The sequence below is a fragment of the Eubalaena glacialis genome, chromosome 16 (assembly GCF_028564815.1).
Source record: "Eubalaena glacialis isolate mEubGla1 chromosome 16, mEubGla1.1.hap2.+ XY, whole genome shotgun sequence".
Taxonomy (NCBI): Eukaryota; Metazoa; Chordata; class Mammalia; order Artiodactyla; family Balaenidae; genus Eubalaena; species Eubalaena glacialis.
This window is the reverse complement of record NC_083731.1, coordinates 62,540,143-62,558,052: the sequence shown is the minus strand read 5'-3', so window position 1 is coordinate 62,558,052 and position 17,910 is coordinate 62,540,143. Positions and strand designations below refer to the sequence as shown.

General features: G+C 36.3%; 1 pseudogene; it reads left to right on the top strand.

Annotated features, from left to right (window-relative positions):
• LOC133076363 (breakpoint cluster region protein-like) overlaps nt 1-16,356 on the top strand; it is a 54,296-nt pseudogene extending 37,940 nt beyond the window's left edge.
• The last annotated feature ends 1,554 nt before the right edge of the window (nt 16,357-17,910 follow it).

The following is a 17,910-nucleotide window of genomic DNA, read 5'->3' as shown; positions in this document are numbered from 1 at the left end:
GCCTTATTTATAATAGCCAAGACATGGAAGCAACCTAAATTCCACTGACAAATGAATGGATAAAGAAGTTGTGGTACATATATACAATGGAATATTACTCACCCATAAAAAGAACAAAATAATGCCATTTGCAGCAACATGGATGGACCTGGAGATTATCATACTAAGTGATGTAAGTCAGACAGAGAAAGAAAAATATCATATGATATTGTTTATATGCAGAATCTAAAAAAAAAAAAAAAAATGATAAAAATGAACTTATTTACAAAACAGAAACAGACTCACAGACTTAGAGAATGAAGTTATGGTTACCAAAGGGGAAGGTGGGGGAGAGGGTTAAATTAGGAGGATATGATTAACATACACATAGTACTATATATAAAATAGATAACCAACAAGCACAGGGAACTATACTCAATATTTTATAATAATCTATAAAGGAAAAGAATCTGAAAGAGAATATATATATATATACATATTATCTATATAATATATAAAATATAATTGAATCACTGTGCTGTACACCTGAAACTAATGACATTGTAAATCAACTATACTTCAATAAAAAATGTACCACATTTTATTTGATTAATACTAAAATCAGTTCATGGATGTTCAAGAAATGGGACTTTTTATTATTATTTTATTTTCAGTATCATATAAAAATAGGACCATGCTAAGAACTATGGACATTACAAAAGATATAAAGGTTATGAATTGTTTTGTACAACTTAAAATCTCCTTGTGGAGACTCAATGTAGATAAAACTTCTAATCCTATTTAAAAAATATGTTCAAGTATGTGACACTATAAAGATGCCTGTAGTAGTACCTAGGTCTTACCTTGAACATTTGTTTTCTCTATAACCTACAGGAATCTGAAAAGGGGACATTTTCCCTTTTCCAAACAGGAGAAAATTGGAGTTTAGAGACATGAGGTATTTTGCATTTGGTCACATAACTATGAACTTGGGACTCTAGGATTTGAACTAGAGACCATCTGCTTTCACAGCCTACCCCTTTCTACTATAACATATGCCCCAAATAATTGTTTATGGTTGTTTTGGTTTTTTTGTTAACATCTTTATTGGAGTATAATTGCTTTACAATGGTGTGTTAATTTCTGCTTTATAGCAAAGTGAATCAGCTATACATATACATATATCCCCATATCTCCTCCCTCTTGCGTCTCCCTCCCACCCTCCCTATCCCACCCCTCTAGGTGGTCACAAAACACCGAGATGATCTCCCTGTGCTATGTGGCTGCTTCTCACTAGCTATCTATTTTACATTTGGTATTGTATATATATCAATGCTACAATCTCACTTCGTCCCAGCTTACCCCTCCCCCTCCCCCCTCCCCATGTCCTCAAGTTCATTCTTTACATCTGCGTCATTATTCCTATCCTGTTCCTAGGTTCTTCAAACCATTTTTTCTTAGATTCCATATATATGTGTTAGCATACAATATTTGTATTTCTCTTTCTGACTTACTTCACTCTGTATGACAGACTCTAGGTCCATCCACCTCACTACAAATAACTCAATTTCGTTTCTTTTTATGGCTGAGTAATATTCCATTGTATATATGTGCCACATCTTCTTTATCCATTCATCTGTCGATGGACACTTAGGTTGCTTCCATGTCCTGGCTATTGTAAGTAGAGATGCAATGAATATTGTGGTACATGACTCTTTTTGAATTATGGTTTTCTCAGGGTATTTGCCCAGTAGTGGGATTGCTGGGTCGTATGGTAGTTCTATTTTTAGTTTTTTCAGGAACCTGCATACTGTTCTCCATAGTGGCTGTATCAATTTACATTCCCACCAACAGTGCAAGAGCGTTCCCTTTTCTCCACACCCTCTCCAGCATTTATTGTTTGTAGATATTTTGATGATAGCCATTCTGACTGGTGTGAGGTGATACCTCATTGTAGATTTGATTTGCATTTCTCTAATGATTAGTGATGTTGAGCATCCTTCCATGTGTTTCTTGGCAATCTGTATATTGTCTTTGAAGAAATGTCTATTTCGGTCTTCTGTACACTTTTGGATTGGGTTATTTGTTTTTTTTTGAAATTGAGCTGCATGAGCTGCTTGTGAATTTTGGAGATTAATCCATTGTCAGTTGCTTCATTTGCAAATAGTTCCTCCCCTTCTGAGGCTTGTCTTTTTGTCTTTTTTATGGTTTCCTTTGCTGTACAAAGATTTTAAGTTTCATTAGGTCCCACTTGTTTATTTTTGTTTTTATTTCCATTTCTCTAGGAGGTGGGTCAAAAAGGATCTTGCTGTGATTTATGTCACAGAGTGTTCTGCCTATGTTTTCCTCTAAGAGTTTTATAGTGTCTGGCCTTATATTTAGGTCTTTAATCCATTTTGAGTTTATTTTTTGTGTATGGTGTTAGGGAGGGTTCTAATTTCATTCTTTTACATGTAGCTGTCCAGTTTTCCCAGCACCACTTATTAAAGAGTCTGTCTTTTCTCTATTGTATATTCTTGCCTCATTTAACAAAAATAAGGTGACCATATATGCGTGGGTTTATCTCTGTGCTTTCTATCCAGTTCCATTGATCTATATTTCTGTTTTTGTGCCAGTACCATGCTGTCTTGATTACTGTAGGTTTGTAATATAATCTGAAGTCAAAGAGCCTGATTCCTCCAGCTCCTTTTTCTTTCTCAAGATTGCTTTGGCTATTTGGGGTCTTTTTTGTTTCCATACAAATTTTGAAATTTTTTGTTCTAGTCTGTGAAAAATGCCATTGGTAGTTTGATAGGGATTGTATTGAATCTGTAGATTGCTTTGGGTAGTGTAATCATTTTCATAATGTTGATTCTTCCAATTCAAGAACATGGTATATCTTCCTCTTTAATTTCTTTCATCAATTTCTTATAGTTTTCTGCATACAGATCTTTGGTCGCCTTAGGTAGGTTTATTCCTAGGTATTTTATTCTTTTTGTTGCAATGGTAAATGGAGTATTTCCTTAATTTCTCTTTCAGATATTTCATCACTATTGTATAGGAATGCAAGAGATTTCTGTGCATTAATTTTGTATCCTGCTACTTTACCAAATTCGTTGATTAGCTCTAGTAGTTTTCTGGTGGCATCTTTAGGATTCTCTATGTATAGTATCATGTCATCTGTAAACAGCGACAGCTTTAGTTCTTCTTTTTGGATTTGGATTCCTTTTATTTCTTTTTCTTCTCTGATTGCTGTAGTTAAAACTTCCAAAACTATGTTAAAAAATAGTGGTAGAGTGGGCAACCTTGTCTTGTTCCTGATCTTACTGGAAAAGATTTCAGTTTTTCACAATTGCAAACGATGTTGGCTGTGGCTTTGTTATATACGGTCTTTATTATGTTGAGGTAAGTTCCCTCTGTGACTTCTTTCTGGAGGCTTTTTATCATAAATGGGTGTTGAATTTTGTTGAAAGCTTTTTCTGCATCTATTGAGATGTTCATATGGTTTTTATCCTTCAATATGTAATATGGTGTATCCCATTGATTGATTTGTGTATATTGAAGAATCCTTGCATTCCTGGGATAAACCCCACTTGATCATGGTGTATTATCTTTTTAATGTGCTGTTGGATTCTGTTTGCTAGTGTTTTGTTGAGGATTTTTGCATTTATATTCATCAGTGATATTGGCCTGTAGTTTTCTTTCTTTGTGACATCTTTGTCTGGTTTTGGTATCAGGGTGATGGTGGTCTCGTAAAATGAGTTTGGGAGTGTTCCTCATTCTGCTATATTTTAAAAGAGTTTGAAAAGGATAGGTATTATCTCTTCTCTAAATGTTTGATAGAATTCACCTGTGAAACCATCTGGCTTTTGTTTGTTGGAAAAGTTTTAATCACATTCTCGATTTCAGTGCTTGTGACTGGTCTCTTTATATTTTCTGTTTCTTCCTGGTTCGGTCTCAGGAGGCTGTGCTTTTCTAAGAATTTGTCCATTTCTCCAGGTTGTCCATTTTATTGGCATAGAGTTGCTTGTAGTAATCTTTCATGATCCTTTGTTTTTCTGCATTGTCAGTTGTAACTTCTCCTTTTTCATTTCTAATTCTATTGATTTGAGTCTTCTCCCTTTTTTTCTTGATGAGTCTGGCTGATGGTTTCTCAATTTTGTCTATCTTCTCAAAGAACCAGCTTTTAGTTTTATTGATCTTTGCTACTCTTTCCATCATTTCTTTTTCATTTATTTCTTACCTGATCTTTATGATTTCTTTCCTTCTGCTAATTTTGGAGGTTTTTTGTTATTCTTTTTCTACTTGCTTTAGGTGTAATTTTAGGTTGTTTATTTGAGATGTTTCTTCCTTCTTGAGGTAGGATTGTTTTGCTATAAACTTCCCTCTTACAACTGCTTTTGCTGCATCCCATAGGTTTTGGGTCATCATGTTTTCATTGTCATTTTTTTCTAGGTATTTTTTAATTTACTCTTTGATTTCTTCAGTGATCTCTTGGTTATTAAGTAGTGTATTGTTTAACCTCCATGTGTTTGTAATTTTTACAGATTTTTTCCTGTAATTGTTATCTAGTCTCATAGCATTGTGATTGGAAAAGATACTTGATATGATTTCAATTTTCTTAAATTCACCAGTGCTTGATTTGTGACCCAAGATATGATCTATCCTGGAGAATATTGCATGAGCATTGGAGAAGAAAGTGTATTCTGTTGTTTTGGGGTGGAATGTCTGATAAATATCAATTAAGTCCATCTTGTTTAATGTATCATTTAAAGCTTGTGCTTCCTTATTTATTTTCATTTTGGACGATCTGTCCATTTGTGAAAGTGGGGTGTTAAAGTCCCTACTATGATTGTGTTACCATCGATTGCCCCTTTTATGGCTGTTAGCATTTGCCTTATATATTGAGGTGTTCCTATGTTGGGCACATATATATTTACAATTGTTATATCTTCTTCTGGGATTGATCCCTTGATCATTATATAGTGTCCTTCTTTGTCTCTTGTAATAGTCTTTATTTTAAAGTCTATTTTGTTTGATATAGGAATTGCTACTCCAGCTTTCTTTTGATTTCCATTTGCATGGAATATCTTTTTCCATCCCCTCATTTTCAGCCTGTAGGTGTCTCTAGGTCTGAAGTCCGTCTCTTGTAGATAGCATATATATGGGTCTTGTTTTTGTATCCATTCAGAGGGAGTATGTCTTTTGGTTGGAGCATTTAATCCATTTACATTTAAGGTAATTATTGATATGTATGTTCCTTTTACCATTTTCTTAATTGTTTTGGGTTTTTTATTGTAGGTCTTTTCCCGCTCTTGTGTTTCCTGCATAGAGACGTTCCTTTACATGTGTTGTAAAGCTGGTTTGGTGGTGCTGTATTCTCTTAGCCTTTGCTTGTCTCCAAAGGTTTTAATGTCTCCATAAAATCTGAATGAGATCCTTGCTGGGTGGAGTAATCTTGGTTGTAGGCTTTTCCCTTTCATCACTTTAAATATGTCCTGCCACTCCTTTCTGGCTTGCAGAGTTTTTCCTGAAAAATCAGCTGTTAACCTTATGGGGATTCCCTTGTATGTTATTTTTTGTTTTTCTCTTGCTGCTTTTAATATTTTTTCTTTGTATTTAATTTTTGATAGTTTGATTAATATGTATCTTGGCATGTTTCTCCTTGGATTTATCCTGTATGGAACTCTCTGTGCTTCCTGGACTTGATTGACTATTTCCTTTCCCATATAAGGAAGTTTTTAACTCTAATCTCTTCAAATATATTGTCTGTCCCTTTCTTTTTCTCTTCTTCTTCTGGGACCCCCATAATTCAAATGTTGGCTCATTTAATGCTGTCCTAGAGGTCTCTGAGACTGTCGTCAATTTTTTTCATTCTTTTTTCTTTATTCTGCTCTGCAGTAGTTATTTGCACTGTTTTATCTTCCAGGTCACTTATCAGTTCTTCTGCCTCAGTTATTCTGCTATTGATTCTGTCTAGGGAATTTTTAATTTCAATTATTTTGTTGTTCATCATTGTTTGTTTGCTCTTTAGTTTTTCTAGGTCCTTGTTAAACATTTGTATTTTCTCCATCCTATTTCCAGGATTTTGGATCATCTTTACTATTATTACTCTGAATTCTTTTTCAGGTAGTTGCCTATTTCCTCTTCATTTGTTTTGTCTGGTGAGTTTTTACCTTGTTCCTTCATCTACTGTGTGTTTCTCTGTCTTCTCATTTTGCTTAACTTACTGTTTGGAGTCTCCTTTTTGCAGGCTGCAGGTTCCTAGTTCCCATTGTTTTTGGTGCCCCCAGTGGCTAAGGTTGGTTCAGTGGGTTGTGTAGGCTTCCTGGTGGAGGGAACTAGTGCCTGTGTTCTGGTGGATGAGGCTGGATCTTGTCTTTCTGGTGGGCAGGACTGTGTCTGGTGGTGTGTTTTGGGATGTCTGTGACCTTATGATTTTAGGCAGCCTCTCTGCTAATGGGTTGAGATGTGTTCCTGTCTTGCTAATTGTTTGGCATTGGGCGTCCAGCACTGTAGCTGCTGGTTGTTGAGTGGAGCTGGGTCTTAGTGTTGAGATGGAGATCTCTGGGAGAGCTTTTTCCGTTTGATATTACATGGAGCTTGGAAGTCTCTGGTGGACCAATGTCCTGAACTTGGCTCCCTCACCTCTGAGGCACAGGCCTGACACCCGTCCAGAGTATCAATACCCCATCAGCCACACAGCTCAGAAGAAAAGGGAGAAAAAAAAAAAAAGAAAAAAATAATAATAAAATAAAGTTATTAAAATAAAAAATTATTAAGAAATTAAAAAGCAATAAAAAAAAGAAAGAAAGAAGGGAGCAACCAAGCCAAAAAAAAAAAAAAAAAAAAAAGAAACCCACCAATGATAACAAGCAGAAAAAACTATCCAAAAAAAAAAAAAAAAAGGAACAGACACACAGAACCCTAGGACAAATGGTAAAAGCAAAGTTATACAGACAAAATCACACAAAAAAGTATACACATACACACTCATGATAAGAGAAAAAGGAAAAATATATATACATCCTTGCTCCCAAAGTCCACTGCTTCAATTTTGGGATGATTCGTTGTCTATTCCGGTATTCCACAGATGCATGGTACATCAAGTTGATTGTGGAGATTTAATCCGCTCCTCCTGAAGCTGCTGGGGGAAATTTCCCTTTCTCTTCTTTGTTCGCACAGCTCCTGGGGTTCAGCTTTGGATTGCCCCCGCCTCTCTGTGTAGGTCGCCTGAGGGCATCTGTTCCTGCTCAGACAAGACGGGGTTAAAGTAGCAGTTGATTAGGGAGCTCTGGTTCACTCAAGCTGGGGGGAAGGAGGGGAACAGAATTCGGGGCAAGCCTGTTCTGTGGCGGCAGAGGCCGGCTTGACGTTGCACCAGCCTGAGGCACACCGTGTGTTCTCCTGGGGAAGTTGTCCTTGCATCACAGGACACTGGCAGTGGCGGGCTGCACAGGCTTCCATGAGGGGAGGTGTGGATAGTGACCTGTGCTTGCACACAGGCTTTTTGGTGGCTGCAGCAGCAGTGTTAGCATCTCATGCCCGTCTCTGGAGTCTGTGTTGATAGCCACGACTCACGCCCATCTCTGGAGCTGGTTTAGGCGGTGCTCTGAATCCCCTCTCCTCGCACACCTCAAAACAATGGTCTCTTGCCTCTTAGGCAGCTCCAAGATTTTTCCTGGACTCCCTTCCAGCTAGCTGTGGCGCACTAACCCCTTCAGACTGTGTTCACGCAGCCAACCCCAGTCCTCTCCCTGGGATCTGACCTCCGAAGCTGGAGCCTCAGCTCCCAGCCCCCATCCGACCCGGCAGGTGAGCAGACAAGCCTCTCAGGTTGGTGAGTGCTGGTCAGCACCTATCCCCTGTGTGGGAATCTCTCTGCTTTGCCCTCTGCACCCCTGTTGCTGTGCTGTCCTCCGTGGCTCCGAAGCTTCCCCCCACCATCCCCCGTCTCATCCAGTGAAGGAGCTTCCTAGTGTGTGGAAACCTTTCCTCCTTCACAGCTCCCTCCCAGTGGTTCAGGTCCTGTTCCCCTTCTTTTGTCTCTTTTTTTCTTTTTTCTTTTGCCTTACCCAGGTATGTGGAGATTTTCTTTCCTTTTGGGAGGTCTGAGGTCTTCTGACAGCGTTCAGTAGGTGTTCTGTAGGAGCTGTTCCACATGTAGATGTATTTCTGATGTATTTGTGGGGAGGAAGGTGATCTCCACGTCTTACTCTTCTGCCATCTTGAAGGCCTCTCCCTGTAGTTAAGTATTAATCTTTTCTGTCTAATATATTTGCACCTAAGTTTAAGCCCTTGTTTCCTCTCACATTCAGTTTTACAAAACACTTTCTAATTAGTCTCCACAACCTTAGTTTTCTCTCCATTTCCTCAATTTCTATTTATTGAGTAGCTAGAACACACCTGGCATGGTTCTATGTATTGTGGGTACAGAAGTTTCTCTGTCCCTGCTCTACTGCAGTTGTCACAGCTATGGGAGACACACAACAAAGAAATAAACAGACGTATATCCTATGGTAGGATAAGAGTGATAAATATGAGTTGAGCAGGGCAAAAGCACTGAAAGTTAGAGGAAAGTTACAATGGAATGGTTATTTATAATAAAGTTAAAGTGAATTAGAACAGACACTTGAAGGAGGCAGGGAAATGAGTTGGGTGTAAAACTGGGAAACAATATTCCCTGGAACAGGAATAGGAAGGCAGAGTGTAAGGATGCTCTGTGTGGTAAAAGAGCAGTGTGTGTGGAACAGAATTAGAGAGAGAGAGACAGAGAGAGAGCAGAGAGAGAGAAGAGGGGATAAAAATAAAGACATAGTAGAGACTACACCAAGGCTCTCAAAGGTCAACATAAGGATTTTAGCTTTTCCTCTAAGTGAGTTGAGAAGCCACTGCAAAGTATTAATAATTAGAGAAGTGGGGCTTCCCTGGTGGCGCAGTGGTTGAGAATCTGCCTGCCAATGCAGGGGACACGGGTTCGAGTCCTGGTCTGGGAAGATCCCACATGCCGCGGAGCAACTAGGCCCGTGAGCCACATTACTGAGCCTGCGCGTCTGGAGCCTGTGCTCCGCAACAAGAGAAGCCGCGATAGTGAGAGGCCCACGCACCGCGATGAAGAGTGGCCCCCGCTTGCCACAACTAGAGAAAACCCTCGCACAGAAACGAAGACCCAACACAGCCATAAATAAATAAATAAATAAATTTAATAATTATAGAAGTGACATCAGGCCTCTATTTTAGAAAAATCACTCTGTCTACTGTGTTTTCATCTAGAACACTGCTGGTTATCTTTTCAAGATACAACATCAATCAGACTACTTACTTAGTCATAAACCCACAGCACCTCATCCTCATGCCTCATTGGTTTCGGCTTCTATTTAGCAGCAGCAGTGGGACAGGGGTTGCAGTGGTAGTAATAGTCATAGTAATAGTCTCTACTCTATGACCACCTGCTCTAGATATCTCTAGATCTATGGAGTATTTGATTTTTAATTTAATTCTTCCAGAGAACCCTATACTTATTTCTAATGCAATATCCATTTATGTCTCAATGGACATTAATGTTTTATACAATGTTGAAAATCCCTTTCTGTAGAATTAAAAATGAAACTCTTTGACATTCAAGGCTTTGATATTGCTGCCACATTTGATTTTTCTCTTTGTGGATGGTCTTTTCTTTACCCACTTCCCATAAGTAAGTTTTACCAATTCTTCAAGCTTTGCTCCAGTCTTACTCTCCCTAGGAAGTCTTACTTGATTTTTTTCATGAAAGTAACCTCCTTCTCTTATGATTTTCCATGATGTTGCTTCATAGTTTTTTATGTTACTTAGCACTGACTATATTCTATCCTATACATGGTTAATTATTCTTTATCCTTAATATGCAAGGATCCATGAGGGCAGGATAATCTACCTATGAGTCTAATATAATGACATAAACCTACTAGGAAATAAATGCTTAAGCCAACAATCAGTTTATTCTTATAAGAGTTATATCTATTCTGATTATATGTATCATTTATTTCCATGATTCAGTTGTAATCTCTTTTAAATAAAAACTTATGTTTGTCCCTTTAATATGTCCCCCATGTGTCCCACGTGGACATCTGTAAATTTCCCTTCAAGTCTTCAAAAGTTTATCGACTGAATGGTCAATTAATCCTCCAGGATGGAGAAATTTGCCAGTGGGTCAAAAGATTTAAATTATCCCTAGGGCTCCATTCTGAAAGAGAGATTTCTTAGCTTCAAAATGTTTGTGAAACGCCCCATGCACTGAGGAAAGATAGTGAGGCCAGACTCTCTAAAAAGCTGAGATGCCACAATTGGGGTCAAAAAGCTTAATCTTTCCTATCATAGTTTTTATTGCTCTGGCGTGTTTTGATACACTCCAGAGGGAACTGTCATTTTATCTTGCTTATTCCACAGGTCGGAAAACAGGCTGGTAGAGAGTATATTGAAGAAAGAGGAAGAGGTGAAATAAAACCTCCATTTTACTCAGTCTTAGAATATTACATGAAGGTGTAGTATTTTGATTATTCAATTGTAGAGATGTAGGTAAATTGCAGGAAAAATCAATTAATTATAACATACAAATTTATTTTTAACTTTGATATTTTTATAATGTTACTTCACTTATACAAATTAATACTGTACATCAAATAAGTTAGATATAAATCTAAACATAAAGTAATGTTTTCATAAATCTTTGTATCGAGTAATTAAGAAAAAAAGTATAATCCAATAACGAAGCTTTTTCCGATTTGCAAATAAACACAGGCGAATGATATGGAAAAATGTCAATTCATGGTTTATGCAGACCAAAGCCAGATCATTTCATGTTCAAATATTATCTTACTATTTAAATTGTACATTATTATAATCTTACTATTTGCCCATCTATTGCTATACATCTCTATCTTAAGATTTGTTTGAGATTCAGAAAAATGGATGCTCAATAATTCATGGTTGGGCTTCCTAAATCCTGGAGGGAGTCAAAAGGTAGGAGATGAGACAGACCTAAATTTAGGAAAGAATGAAAGATTCAAGATTTCAGTCTAAAGCACAGATATAAGAGCCCAGATTAGACAGGAAAATGTATTCAAAGCTACATAGAGCAGGTGAGATTGACAAACAGTTTGGTCCAAGTAGTAAAATTATAATAATATGTCCTAGTAATGTTGGTCTGTCAAAATATTATGAATAACATTATTTTTCTTCTCCTTAAAATCATCGAGTTTACAATTCCAATAAGAGGAAAATAAGAGTTTGGCAAAAATTTGAGCAGCATAACTTAGTTTTTTTAAAATCTAATGCAGATGCCTTAATGGTCTTTGAAGCAGGAAGGAAGGATAGGCGGTTTTTAATTTGATGGAAGTAACATTAGCAATGAGTAATTTTATTAGAGTTACACAAGAGAAGAGATTGGCTGGAACTTAGTTCAGAAAATAATTGCAGTATAAAAAAAAATTTTGTTAAGGGAATGAAGAAAAATCTTTAAACATTTGGGTTTATTTATCTGATCTATGATGAGGCTTCATCTAGAACTTGTTCCTCTTGAGCTGATAAAGTCTTTTTCATTTAGTTTGCAAGTATCTTGTTATCTATAATTCATTAAACTACTGCTTTGTAAATACAGTTGGCCCTCCATAACCTCAGGTTCCACATCCATGGATTCAATCCACCTTGGATCAAAAATTTTTTTTAAAAATTCTAGAAAGTTCCAAAAAGCAAAACTTGAATTTGTTGCATGCTGGCAACATTTACATAGCATTTACATTGTATTAGGCATTATAAGTAATCTAAAGATAATTTAAGTATATGGGAGGTTACGAATAGCTTATATGAGATTACTCCATTTTATATGAGACTTGAACATACATGGATTTTGATTTCTATGGGGGGTCCTGAGTCAATCTCCCATGGATGCCAAAGGATGTCTCTTAAATAACTTTTCTTGAAAGCACTAGACAACAGAAATAATTCTTCTTTACAATAAAATTTATTGACTGCTGTTTTTTTCTTTTAATTTTTATTCATACTATCTCTCTGTTCTGAAAAAACTAAAATACTAACTAACTAAATAAATAAAGTACCAGCCTTTCTCAGGGTAAAGTGGGAAGAATAAAAAACAACTGAAGGTCCTGCATTTTCTTGTCATTTTTATGAAGTGAAAATTTGTCACATTTATCCTTACAATTTTAGAAGACTAAATGTTACTTTGGTATGTCCAAAGAAACTTTTTATAAAATAACTTTCTTTTTAATATTATTGTTTAGAGATTTGCATTGAGTTCTAGAATGACAGCATGATATTCATCTTGCAGACCTCCCTTTAAAGCCTATAGTAATCCTAACTTAAAAGTAGTTTAAGGTTGATTTTAAATTTTGATAAGATTTAGTTGACTTTTGGCACTCTCCTGCTTCTAAGGCTCAGACTTTCACAGCTTGAAATTGCTAACTTTGCAGTTCCTTAGTACTCATGCACTCTACCCTCCTTTTAACAGGTTGTTAGCTTAGCTCCAGCACTCTTCCCAAAACCACTATGATATTTGCCAAACGTCTTGAGGATCATACTGGCTATATGTTCATGTAGCTACCTAAAGCACTGCTGATTTTTTCTGATCCAGTTTTGCCTTCTGTCTGGGACCCACTCAGATATTCTGCTTCCTACCTACACATAGAATTGGCATAGAATTGGTAAATTTCCCTTATTAAAAGGCAAGTATACATATAGCTGATTCACTTTGTTATACAGCAGAAACTAACACAAAATTGTAAAGCAATTATACTCTAATAAAGATGTTAAAAAAAAAAACTATGTGAGAAGAAAGGAAATAATAAAGATCAGTGTGTATATCAATGACTCAATACATTAGAAACAGAAAAAACCGTATAGAAAATCAAAGAAACCAAAAAATGCTTCCTCAAGAAGATCAACCTGTAACCAGACTTACTAGGGAAAAAAAAAAAAAAAGAACAGATTACTGATACCAAGAATGAGGGAAATGACATCACTAGAAATTCCATGATGTAAAAAGAATAAGTAAAGAATATGAATAAATTTGATGTTAGATAAAATGGACAAATTCCTTCAAAGACAGAAAGTATCAAAGCTCACTTAAAAAGTAATATTTAATGTGAAAAACAATATATCTACTAAAGGAACTGAACTTGTTGTTTACAAACTTCCCACGTAAAAGACTCTACGCCCAGATAGTTTGACTTGTGAATTCTACCAATTATTTAGGAAGAAGTAATTCTGATTCTACACAAATTCATCTAGAAAACTGAAGTTAAGGATATCCAATATTATGACCAAAAACATTAGTGGAAAAGAAAATAACACATACCAGTCAGAATGGTCATCATCAAAAAATCTACAGATAATAAATGCTAGAAAGGGTGTGGAGAAAAGGGAGACCTCCTACACTGTTGGAATGTAAATTGGTGCAGCCACTATGGAGAACAGTATGGAGGTTCCTTAAAAAACTAAAAGTAGAGTTACCATATGATCCTGCAATCCCACTCCTGGGCACATATCTGGAAAAAATACATGCATCCCAGTAGGACATAGCAGCACTATTTACAATAGCTGCTAAGACATGGAAGCAACCTAACTGTCCATCAATAGATGAATAGATAAAGAAGGTGTGGTATATATATATACACAATGGAATACTACTCAGCCATAAAAAAGAATGAAATAATGCCATTTGCAGCAACATAGATGGACCTAGAGATTATCATACTAAGCGAAGTAAGTCAGACAGAGAAAGACAAACATCATATGAGATCACTGACATGTGGCATCTAAAAAAATAATACAAAGGAACTTATTTACAAAACAGAAATAGACTCACAGACATAGAAAACAAACTTATGGCTACAAAAGGGGAAAGGTAGGGGGAAGGATAAATTAGGAATTTGGGATTAACAGATACACACTACTGTATGTAAAATAGACAACCAACGAGGACCTACTGTAGAGCATAGGGAACTATATTCAATGTCTTGTAATGAATTATAATGGAAAATAATGTGGAAAAGAAAAAAATATGTATTAAAAAAAAGTGGAAATTTTCAGTTCAATTCTAAATGATTCTGTCCTTGTTGGAATTTTAATTCCTTGTCTTCCATTTTTTCATAGTTTTCTGATGTCTTCAAAAATATAATTTCTGTGATTATCTAGCCTTTCTGGCTATTCTCTGTGGGACCGTTAGCTAGCAATGGACTACTCTGTCCAACTTAGAAATAAAATTCTTCCTTAAAAATATAGATAGATGATAGATAGATAGATAGATAGATAGACAGACAGACATATCTTCCTGAGGAATAACAAAGTTGAGTACAGGTTTATAGATCATTTGGGTACACACTTTAGTGAAATACTTGTTTGTCTTTTCTATTGTGCTGCATCTTTTTCATTGATTTGTATTAATTTGTTGTAGGATCTTTTCCCACTCTGCCATTTTATGAGTAGTGTTCTAATTTTAACATCATCCAATTATTTGACTTCTAAGAGTAGAATTTTTGTCCTGTTCAAGATTCTTTATATACTACAAGGTTACTAGATATTCTCTTGTTTTCTTCTAAAAGGTTTATTCTATTTATGTTTCATATGTTTATCCGAAATCCATCTGGAATTTATTTTGGTGTACAATGTGAAGTGTCAATAGTCATTTTGTTGCATGTATGTATGAAATATTTCACATTGGATGATTTATAAATTAAAATAAAAACTAACCAGAAATATCTGAATAAGGACAAAGTAGAGCTTCTACGTTTTAAAACATAATTATTGAACTTAAAACTCAGTGAATATTTTAAAAACTCTATAGGAAATTCATAAAATGAAAGTTAGATCTTAAGAAGCTATACAAATGCAGAACAGGAGGCAAAAAAAATAAAAATAGAAGATATGGAATAGTAATTAAAAGACATAAATAATAGAATGAAAAGGCAAATGTCTGCCTTCTTCAAAGGGATCAAAGAGAGCTAGTGAAAGAATTGAGGTAGGTAATATTTCAGGAGATAGTGGCTAAGAATTTTTCAGACTTGATGCAAGTCTCAGGTTAAGAAAACAAATTAGTTCAAGCAGGATTACTGAACAAGAATAACTTCATGCAAAAATATTCTAGTGAAACTATAGTGGATAAAAACAACCAAAACAAAAAAAAATAGACCTTAAGGTAAGCCAGGGGGGGAAATAAAAAGATTGGTAACCTACAGAATAATGAAAACAAACTGCTACTTTACAGCAACGTTAAAAATTAAATACAATAGAACAGTATCTTCAAAATCTTGAGAGAAATATCAATTTAAATACCCTATCTATCTATCTATCTATCTATCTATCATCTATCTATCTATCTACCTATCTTCATCTATCTATCTTTTAGATAATGTTGTGAATAAAGCAGAGATGTGCCTCTACAAGGACACAGCTTAACCAACCTGGAACAAGAAGTTTGAGATTGAGCTGGAAAGCTCCCAGGCCCTGAGGGTAGTGTGCTACAAAAAGTGTTACAACAAAACAAAAATCACCAAGGAGGACAGTGAGAGTTCAGACAGGATCATGGGGAAGGGTTAGCTCCAGCTGCATTCCCCAGGGCTTGAAGGACAGAAAGTGGCAGCTGACCATCATCACCATGAGTGGGATTAAAGTGAAATTCTCCCTCAAGTTCACCAGCGAGGAGTTGAGCTCCAAGAGAATTCATTCCTGAAACAGAAGTGCGTGCTCAGAGTCAAGATTGCCATGGTCACTGTGGTCACCAAGAGGTAGAGGCCCAGGGTGCCCTACCTCATGAGCCAGTGCATGGTGGAGATTGAAAACCAGGGCATGAAGGAAGTGGTCATATATTGCATGTCCAGAGTGGTCATCCACATTCAGGCCCTGAAGGTGTCCTTTGATGGCAATAACAAGGATGTGTCAATGAAGATGAAGGAGAAGGAAGTCAACACCATCCCTGGGATGCTGAAGTTCTACTTCCACTAGCTGCCTGAGCCAGTCTTCACCAACAAGTTCTACCCCAACTTAGCCAAAGGCATCCCTCTTTCCAGCCCAGCTGCAAAGGAGAGCTACATGCTTAACTTGCTACTGTCATTCCCAAAGCCAGAGATCACTTCCTTCTGGACCACCTGAAAAGGGTGGCAGAAAATGAAATGGTGAACAAGATGTCCCTGCACAACCTTGCCATGGTCTCTAGCCCCACACTACTCTGGGCCCTCAGAAAAGAGAGCAAGCTCCCTGCCAAACCAGCCAGCCCATCTCTATTACAGAACAGTTGGTCTCTGGAAGTCATGTCCCTGGTCCAGGTGTTGCTGTATTTCCTGCATCTGGAGGTCATTCCTTGCTCCAAACAGCAAGAGACAGAGTATCTTATTCTTCACCAAAGTCTAAAGGCTTTGGTGAAGGCTCCAAATCCATCTCTAAGATTCAGGCAGAACAGCCTAGAAACCTGGCAAAATGGGCCAACTGCAGAGCAGGAACTGAACCTTCCTGAGGATTAACTGAGCCACCCCCCTAAAGTCTGGACCTTCTACCAAGAGACAATTACCCAAGGCAAAAAGCCAAGTGACCTAGGCAACTCTGGATACCCTGTGGGCCTGCAAGCTCTGTGCTGGCTTTAGACTGTAATTTTCCATGCTTCCATCAGAGAACACCCCAAGCCAACAGGTCTCAGACTGCACTCGGCTAGGACAAGGCAAAGGGAGTGGTTTTTCTGAATTTACCAGAGTTTAAAAGATTTCTACTGGATTACTCATCAATATGAACTGTCCCAGGGGAGAAGGGAACAAGGCCAAATTCCCTCACTATCTATCCTGTGTTGAGTAAACATTGCTGCTGCTTCATGAAAAAAAAAAAAAAGGTAAAATGTAGGGGTTTTTAGATAACCAAAAATTCCTTCACCACCAACTGAGATTATCACCAACAAATCTTCTTAAAGATATTCTAAGAAATGTACTTAAAAATTTTGTTTTCAAAATTTATATTCTTATTTTATTTTGTGTGTTAATACTCCCCTATTGTGTCACTGATGTTTTTACTCTTATCTATCTAAACACCCTTGAAAACTTCATTTTTTTCTATCAAAATATGTTATTAGTCATGGCCTGTATCCTCCCCACAAAAGGACAAGAATGTTCTGTTCTCCCCCCTTGTTGCAAGCATCTTGACTTTTATACCTAGATTGTCATCAATTACTTTGCATTATGAGTCAATATTGATTTAGAATTAACTCAATATATTGTTGCTATCTGTCGGTAATATTATTTCTTATAGTTCACAATTTTTATCTTGATTTTTTTTTTTAATTTTGCTGTAGGGAAAATTGGAGTAAGTCTCCTAGGGAAAGTCATTAGGTTAATTTTGTTTTTACTCTTAAACACTGACCCTAGTTTGGCTGAGTACAGAAAACTGTGTTCAGTATCTTTTTTACTTTATACCTTCAGTGACACTGCTGCATTGTTTTCTAGAATCAAGCATTGCATATGAGAATCTCCACATTTTCACTTTTTTTTCCTTTCAAAAAAAAAAAAATGAGCTTCATTCTTGATTTGCTTTGGGATCTATTTTGTATTGCAATCTGGGTATGTCTTTTACATTCATCTACTTAACATTCAGAGTAGCTGTTCCATAATGAAGCCTCATGAACCATGTCAAATATAGGAAACTTTCTTCTATAATTTCCTTGTCATTAGTTGCTTCTCAATTTTATCTCCTCTGCATTATTTTTATGCTTCTATAAGTCCTATCAATCTATGAATTGACTCTGCTTTAAACATTATTTCCATATTTTTTACTCTTTTTTGCATCATATCCTGCATGATTAATTAATTTTTTGTTTTAGATTGTTAAAATTGTCTTAACTATGTTCATTATGTTGCCATTAAATTATTATTACTCATATTTTTATTTAGCAATTTTTAAATTTTGCTTCATTTACTTCAGTAA